This window comes from Struthio camelus, chromosome 2 (genome assembly GCF_040807025.1).
Source record: "Struthio camelus isolate bStrCam1 chromosome 2, bStrCam1.hap1, whole genome shotgun sequence".
NCBI lineage: Eukaryota > Metazoa > Chordata > Aves > Struthioniformes > Struthionidae > Struthio > Struthio camelus.
In genome coordinates this window covers 148,703,779-148,713,271 of record NC_090943.1, presented here as the reverse complement: position 1 = coordinate 148,713,271, position 9,493 = coordinate 148,703,779, and positions in this window count along the sequence as shown.

The window sequence follows — 9,493 nt, the reverse complement described above, 5'->3', positions numbered from 1 at the left end:
ACAGTCAATACCCTGCAAATCAGCTAAGAATAATTGCATATATTTGGATAGAAGAAAATTGTCCGGAACAGCTTCAAAACTTTTCATTATCTAGTGTTTATGTAATACTCCAACGTGGTGAAATACAACTGTAGTATAGAAATTATTTAACTGAGTGTTGAGATCAAGCTTTGAGGTGACTGTATACGGTGGGAGGATAGCTTTACAAACAAGGATGAAGAGAGTCCTTATACAGCTGTTTTTTCTCCTAACACAGCCTAACACTTTTCCGCTTTGCTCTTAGCTTGGCGTTACCTTTCTTCTGTCCTGAGAGACATCTCATCTCTATACTCTTGTCCAGAGCTGTCATTGCAACATGGGTTCAGCTGCACCTATGTTGATTTTTCTGTGTCCCTCAGGATATCCTTCTGTATGTCTTCTCTGATTTTTTTTTTTTTTTCCTCCTTTCAGTACTCTGAAAAGATCTATTTCTGAATGTTCTAGGTCACTTTAGTCCTTTCCCTCTGCAAAGGGATGGGAATTTTTTGTTGGGAAATTACTGGGAGCTTTGTACTCAGCATCTCTTGGGATGAATGAGGTTTGAATGTGAAATATTTCTGATTGTCCTGTTATTTGGTAAAAGAATACTTCCTAACATCCAGCTTGATTCAACTGCACAAATCCAGTAATTTCCTCTGCCATCATCCTTTTTCTATTAAACAGCTTTTTTTCCCCCCAGACTTTTTTTTTAATCAGAGTTAATCTCCCCAGATGCTTAGTTGTATAACAGCATCCTGTATGTTATTGTACAGTGCTACAGAATGGATTTCTGAGAACGAGATTTGTGGCTTTTTTTAATCACGAAATATGTCAGGACAGAGGAAATCTTAGGAACCCCGTATTAAATCCTTCATTCAGTGAGTCAGTTTTACATGTTTGAAGTTGGTTTGGCAATACAGATCCTAGTTAATTCTGCAGTTTTCTACTCCAGACTAAGGCATTTTTCTTTGCATTTATGTAGCTCAGGATCTTGGATTCTGTATTATTAGAGGTGTAATAATTGAGGTTGATGCAAAGCTAGAAAAATGCATGCATAATACTGCTGTGTGGAAGTGCACTGGATATTTTCTAGAAGTAAAACCTTACAAGCTAGGTCTGTTCCTCAAAGCAGCTGCTATATCTCATCAGTGCTGTTCTTGAAACTGGCAGAGAGGTCTGGAGAAAAGAAATATTTCCTTCCTATGCAGGCACCACAGCTCTTCCTGCCAAATTAACAGCAAAGGCTTAGCCTCTGTTGCTACTACCAGGCCAGCTGCACTTTCCCTCTGTTTATTTTATATTCTGGAGAAAGCATTACAATGTCTCTTTCTGCAGTTGTCCCAGCCTTGTTTGTAGCGTGCTGAGTCAGGACAATAGAGGCAGCCCTGGCTTTCCTCCTAAGAGGAGTCACTCTCCTGTAAAGTCAACTTTTGGCAGGAACTTAGTACAGTAACATGGAGAAGGAGGAAAAGAAGGAAAACCGTGCAGTATAACCAGGCCACTGAGTTGCTACAGTGATACCTTGCTTCCAGCGCTGGCCTTGTGGCAGTGTTGAAGTGGAACAAATCTTGACACTGTGCTTACAGAGGAATCAATGGAAGGGCTGATTTGTTCCTATGTAGAAAAGAAACCATGTGATGTTGTGAACGGCTAGCATGGTGAGAGGAACTTATCAATGAATTAGTAAACAGGATGTGGAATAAATAAATTCAAGTTATGACTTTGGTCACAAGAGAGTTTAGAGTGACCTCAAAAAGTAAAGCAGTACTCTGAATTGCAAATGACAGGAGGCTATTTGAATAAACAGTCTGTCTCCTTTGCATCCTTCCTAAGGGCAAGATCGGGCATGACCATGGAAGTGCTGTGAATGGGGCTAAAGAATATGTTCTGCTTAAATACCTTTTCAAACAAGGTACAGTCTTAGTTTGTCTGCTTTGAGTAGTGTTATCCCCTTTTATGGCACCTAGTGCCTTATAAGAAACTACGTTCATCAGTTTCGATAATTTATAATCCCACATCCTATAAAAATTCATGTGATTTCTAGTCTTGTGTTGGATCTGACAAAATGCTAACCTACAGGTCATTTCTGTCAGAAGATGAACAAGCAGATCTGTTGCTAGCTGCGGACTGCACTTCTGAAAATCGTTTCCATTGTCTAGTGAATTTGCACTGGAAGAAAAATAACGGTCTGCTTCCATGAAATTTTTGACTGTGATAGTGAGTTGCAGAAAAACACCAGGCTATCATTCTATTCATTGGCTGCAAAAGTTAACCTGTTATTCATGTTAGAAAGTTCAACCATACAAGACACTGAGCAGCACGTGCCAAAAAGGTAGCAGTACTAATGTCTTAGAATAAAACTTGGGTTTTTCTTTTTCGTGTTATACCTGGAACTTCTGCATTGTTTTCTACTCAAAAACAACTGTTAATGCATTTTGTGTTCTGAGCTAATCTATCCCTGGCTCTTTGCTCAGAGGCAGAGACATTGGAGAAAATTCATTTAATTAGAGTCAAAATTCTGCAACTGTGTCCTGTGCCCAGCCTGCCCACGTGTTCCTGAAGTACTTGTCAATATTAACCCACTACAGCAGGTCTTACGAGCATGCACTTGCTAATCTAGGTAAAACCAGACCAATGCAGCAGTGTAGCAGGTACGCTTCTCAGTGCTCTTACGTGTTTTGTGTATCTATTTGATCTTTGTTTGTCTTGTTTCCTTTTGGTTAGATACAGAATTGTAGCTCCTGTCTTTCTCTTTAGAGTAATTCATTGGAGTCTTCCGGAGGGTCTTTCTACTTGTATTTTGCTAGCTGAAATCTGGAAGCGTACGTATGTATTGCTGCTATAAGGGATCTCATTTTGTGTCAGTGATATGCAACTACGCTAGCAGATGTGGGGTCAAAGCGCTGAACAAACTGACATCAGACATCACTTGAACAGAGATTTTGCAGTTTAATTGGTTCCCCACTCAGCCATCTAATAATTTTAATCAGAACAAGGTTAATTTTCAAGCTAAAATCTCAATCATTCCATTTAAGAAACACCTCCTCTAGACCTTTGCCATGTCCCTCAGAACTTAGCATCTAACGCTTGCATCTTATTTTGATCCTCTCTGTCGTTGTAATGTTCAGTACTACCTTAAAATGCTTTCCAACCATAAACATAAGAATTACTATACTACAAAAGAGGAGCGCCATGCAGTTCAGTCTCTTGTTCTACATGTGTCTTCATGTTTTTCAAAGGAAGATACAAGAGCATCCATTTAGATAATTATGGGCAATCTACCCCAAAATAGTGTGAATTTTTTTTTTTATTGATGTGATTCCAAGTTAAGACCTGAGCTACAAAAGCTTGGTTATAGAAGGAGACAGTGTTATGCCAAATGTTCTGAGAACCTGTTTCCCATTGAGTTTGCTGATGGCAGCTGTGCGTTCTCAAATGTTATACTTGCCTTTCTTCTGTCTCAAACATCTCCATCATTCTTCAGCTTTCGTGAATCTCCTCGTAAGTCTGCAGACATTTTTTTTTTTAAACTGCTTTGCATCCATTGAAGTTGAACCTATTGTAAACAGTTGTGACAACATTCATAGGTACATAAAACGGGACAAAATATACAAGCAATTGATTACGCTTCAGGCAGTACATGGACAGATTGCCTCTATAGACAGATTATTGATAACCATTCACTGATTCATGTCCTCATCTGGAGCCAAAACTTTAGCATCCTGCGCCAACAGAAGCAGACTAAATACACAAGGGGTTTATCTTCTAAGGATATTTTATAGTCACTATTCTGGGATGGGACTCTCCATGACTGCATAAAGTCTGAAATGAAGGATAAACGTGCATTTCTGTTTCATAGATAGAGACCTATGACTTTTTAAAGAAGGATCCCACTTCTCTTTCTTCCTACTAGAAAGTGGATTTCTGGAACCTTTGCTTGTACAGTGGTGTGTTTTGTGCAAGCCTGTGGCAGTAGAAGGCAAATTAGAAGTTGTAGCTGCTCTTGTATAACCTGCTGTGAAGTCTGGAAGCAGCTAGTCATTTACTGCAGTTTAGAGCTGAGCTTTTCTTTGCCCTGTGTGTTTTACCCTGAGAATGCTCCCTTCTTACTCAGGCTGTTTGAAGTTTTTTTTTTTTTTTAATTAGTCTGAAGACTCCAAAGGAATGGAAAAAAAAAAAAAAAAGTATTTCAAGTGCTAATTCTCAGTCACTATCCAGAAGGTTGAAATTTGCCTAAAAATAGAAATTTAGTTGTTGTACATAATGCACAAAATCTGCAGCTTATTTCAAGTTGCAGGTAGGGACTGTGTGACAAGCCAGGCCATTTTCTTTAATTTAGCTCTAATTGATTTGTTCTTTTATTAAATTAGCTCAGTTGTAGTTCATCAGCCTGCACATAAATAGCCTGCTTTTTCCTCTAAGTACCTAATGAATCTTCATATTCATCAGTAACTTCCTCCAACAGGTCACAAGATTTATTTTCTTAGTCACAAATGCCTGCCTTATGCTTACTTTTTCCTATTGGCAGTATCTTACTAGGAACAGATCAGGACAATTGGGCATTATGCAAGCTATTACGCAAACATCTCGATGATGATTTCACTCTGATATTCAGTACAGAATCACAGAAAGAAGACTGAAAGGGACCTTGGGAAGTAATCAAAGTCTCAGTCCATCTATAGACAAAATCAATTATAGCTCTAACATCCAGTTACCCATTTTATGAATACAAGGTGTGACAAGAGGATTTTTTCATTTTTTTTTTTATTGTCAGAGGTTTGGGATGTATAATTTTCTATAGCTTAGGAAGATGGTAAGAAGGACTTGGAAGAAATTTTTGCTTTCATTTTTGGATGTACAGCTACTCTCTAGGATTATTTTAAAGCAACATAAAGGATGGTTTAAATTATATTGAGTTGTCAGTGAAGCAAGGATGGCAATACATCCGCAGTCATAGCATTGTATTTGCTGCCTGCTGCTGCTTTGACGTCTAACCTGTGCCAACAGGGGAGAGGCTGTAATAGGGATGGGAAATGTTGTTTGCTGATAAATCTCTTATGGCTTCCTACATCAGAACCACAAGGTGTTCTGGAGCATCTAAGCCACAATGTTGGGACCAAGGTAGCAAGATTGTTCAGACTTCTCTCACTCTATACTTTAAAAAAAAAAAAAACTAAAAAAAACTAAAAATCCACTCTTAAAAATTCAGAGGGCATGCCCAGTTTTGTCAGAGTGTGTCCAGATGCTGTTTCTTGGTATATTATTGCGTATAATCAATTACGGCTGAAGCATGAAAGCTAAAATTTTAGAATTTCACACCTTCTATAGATACTCCAGGCAGAGCAAAACATTGCAGTCCCGTTGGGCATCCATGCCTATTAGGATTGTCATGCTTAAATAAGCATAAAATTAAATGAGGAGGAAGGAAAAACTGTTTAGATATAACCGTTGGGCTGCTTCAGTGTCGAAAAGACCACATTTCTTCACCAAAGTGTTTGCCCGTGACGTTCTGGTTTAGAAATCTGGTCTCTGATCTAACCAAAACAGCCCAAGCAATGGTCGGCTGCTGTTTTCACTCTATGCAAACCTCTGAGATTCCCAGATGTATATTCAGGCTCACCCTGAAATTTTCACCTTAACTAAAAAAAAAAAGAATACTCCATGGGAGGGCTGCAGCAAAGGTGGAAATGTGTGAAGGGCTGAATAACAATGTGATTCTCAGAAGTGAGAGGTCTGCACTGCAGCTTCAGAAACTGCGTAAGACCTGCCTGCTTGCAAATATTGCTTTTTGTAGTGTAAGTAAAAGACAGAATCAACTAATGTGAGGCAGAGGAGGAATTTAGCGCCATAACTCTAAAATCACATTGCAGGTAAGCCGGCTGCCTAACACTAGAGGCCGCCAAGCCTTGCAAACACCTCTGTTTAAGGGTCTTGAGGAGGAGCCTGGAGCTGTGTCCGTGGGCAGGTACAGAGCCATCGTGGTAGCAGTAGCTTGATGTTTTTTCACTGCTCCGTCCAGTAGGCTCGAGAAACGTAGTGTCCTACATAGGCCTCTTGAGAGTCGCTCAGCAAGCCCAGGACGTGCCAGCATAACTGGCTTTTCATAGGCTATGGCTGCGGTCCTTTGCGGGCATCTTGGGGAAGCAGAGAGGTCCTGCCCTGACTACCTTCTTAGCTCGTGGCACCCTCAAACCCACAGGAGAGCTTCCCGTCAACCTCCATCTCCTGGGGATGTAAAGAGGCAGCTCTGTGTGGCTCAGCTTTTCCCGCTGGCGTTGTTCCATTGTACAGCAAAGGATTCACAATTCATTTGGAAAGAGGTGAGAGGGACCATGAGGCTACAGCCCTCACGTTGTATTTGTCCCCTCCAAGAGGAGAGCACTAAGCTCTGGTGTCTGCTTCTGAGACTGGGAATTAGGTGTTTATGTGCCTTTGAGATCTGGATCTAGGCCTCAGTCTGTTGGAGAGCTTAAATGCAAACTGTTCCTGGAGGAATGGAAGTCTGAAACCGTTTTCCTGCCAATCCACAGTCAGATGCTATTATCATTGCTTAAAGAAACCCGAAGGGTTCAAATATAGCATAACTTCTGTTTGCCTGCTTCTAATGCCAGGAGATGTAAAAGCACCCTAAAGGGCTTCTAATGCCAGGAGATGTAAAAGCACCCTAAAGGTTTGTCCGTCCATATTTTCTTAATTGAGTTATTGCTCATTGCTGTTGAAAGTGAACACAAAAAGGTGTTCCTCCTCTTAAGCCATAGCTCAGAATAGGACAGTTTAAGGATGGAAATCCAAATTTCAGCTTATGGTTTGTTCAGAAATATATACATGGAACTTGATTCCTTCAGTGTTTTCTAGAACACTTTACAAAGCCGGGTTCACGACAAATTAACAGGATCTGCGTTCTTACAGATCCTATGGTCTACACTTTTAGTAACATAAATATGCTCTGAACTGCAAAAATGCTATGCCTTTCTAACCCTTGGAAACCAAAAATTGCAAAACTTAGGACCTACTGATGTTTTTTAAAAAATATCTTTGATTAATTTCTAATAAAGGATGGAAGGGCATCTTTTCCGTTCAAGAGTGGAAGTTTAGAATTGGGCATTACAGATTATTTAGTGAGAGCTGAAGTTAAAAATAACACAAATGTTTGCAGGGACAGTAAAAGACACTGCTCTGTAGTAAACAAAGAGGTATTTCTGGTTTGGCTTCTGAGTCCTTTCTTCTCAGGGTGTCAGCTGGCAGTTTGGCTGTGTAGAAAACTGAGGACAAGAATGCTGTTTGCAAGAGAATCGAGTTTCTGCAACTAAAATGGGATAAGTGCCAAATGAATGAAAGGTTGTTCTATGTCTGTATTAATTTTTGTTATAAACATAATTTTTGGGGAAAGGCCTTGCCCCTTCTGGCTACCTCTTTGCCAAATTCTTTCATTACCTTTGATGTACAATATGTGTGGCTTCCTCATTATGACGAATTCTCATCAAACTAAAACTCATAACATAGATGACAGAATTTTTCAGCTTTCTGTTGGCTGATTGGAAATTGCCTTCAAGTTCTAAAGACATTTTGAATACAAAGATGGTGAATAAAACTAGTCAGAAATTCATACTGTGTTAAAACACAGCGATCCCTTTCTGTTTACAATGTCAGAGAAGCAATCTATCAGAAAACAAGTTTGGCGTTTTTTCTTCATTTCATTTTTTTTCTTATGTTGAGAATAAAACTCTAACCCCACCTGGTCCCTGCTGAAGTTAACGCACACATTGACCTGAACCTACTCAGAGAATCAAGGTTTTCAAAAATCATTAACAGTAAATTTCCATACTTCAAATTTGGCTCTAGTTAGCTAGGTTAGTTGGCTTCAGTGGACTTGCCAAGAAGTAATTGATTAAAGGTTAGCAAACAGGCATAATAATGTTTCAGAAGAATATGAACTATAGGTGTGCTGGCTCCTACAGAATGCATAGAAATAGAAAGCAGCAAAAACTTAGTAAAGGTTACTTATATATGCTATAAACATAATAATATGCTTATATATTATACTACATAATATCAGTATAATAATTTATGTTTTAATGAATTTTTACAAAATCAAATGACACATGATGTTATGGAGGTGAAAAAAAGGAATTGGATAAATTTGGTGACTATCAAATAGAGTTTTGATTGCAACCTCTAGCACAGTAAGCCCACCTGTCCAAAAAAAAAAAAAAAAAAGACTATTGGAAGCTCAGTTCATGAAATAAATATTTAATTGTTCTATTTTTGTATTTTCTTCCTAAGCCTACACCAGTGGTCACTCTTGGGGACAGGGCACTAAGTTAAACGGACTTCAGACACGACCCATTTAGGTTAAGTGTGAAGAACAGAGTGGTCTGTTTTGAGCATTGTCAACTTTTTATCTGTTTATATTTAGTTCTAGTTTTTGACTTCAGCAAGCTGGAAGAGAACTCAAAAAGGAGTGAGGAAATGGTAGGAGCTGAAAAGAGCAGTCTCATAATTTGCAGGAAAGTTAGAGAAAAGAAAATTGTCATGGACAGACTACACAGCCCTCTACCAGAGTTTGAAAAGCAACCGCAATACGATTTGTTTGGAGAGAGAAGGGGAAAAAAAAGCATTAATAAAAAAGAAGTTTTTCACGCACACTTGGTTTCCTAGCTGTTACTTCCTTTCTACCCAGACTCCTAGCGGCTCTTCTGGGTCTCTTGTCTCAGTGGGAGATTTGCTCTCCTACAGCAGGGGGCCTTTCTCCTTGACACGGTTTGTTGATTCTTCATCAGGAATCCATGGAAGGGGGTCAGGTTTGGTACTCGCATTAGCGATTTGGGTTCCTTACCGCTGCGTGCTTGGGAATTCACTCTCTGAGCTGGGACTGCATCTGAATGACCCCTGTGGCGCGAATGCGTGTCAGTGGCCCTTCTCATCTGTCCCGGCCATTCGTCACACCTCCCTGCAGAAGCAGTTGTTCCCGAAGCTACAACCGTGACAACCCAAACCGAGCACAGCTCTTCGGTTCCCGTGATTTGTTAAATCCTTTAGGGCAGCGCTCAGCTTGGGCTGGGCCTTGCGGGTTTGGGAGGAGAAGCAGCCGTAGGAGCGGGGGCACTGCTGTGTGCTGGGCATGGGCAGCTCCAGCGCAGCGGGCTCTCCCGGTGCCGGGCGGGAGGACACACGCGCGGCCCCCTCGGCGCTGCGCTGCGCCCCGCCGCCCTCCCCCAGAGCGCGCCAGGCCGGGGGCTCCCCACGGCTCCCCACGGCCCCCCTTTTCCGCGCGACCATGCCAGCTGCGATATGAATTCCTCCTGACGTCACGTTTAAAAAAACGCCACTGCCAAAAATGCCACAAGCTCACTTTTAACTCTGCACCTTCATCAAGGCAAACAACCCTGCCTTACGAATCTGAATCAAACTCAGCAACTTTAGTGGGCTCATTATTACCCCTGGAAAGCCACACTGCCTAAGCGGATTTGTCCCC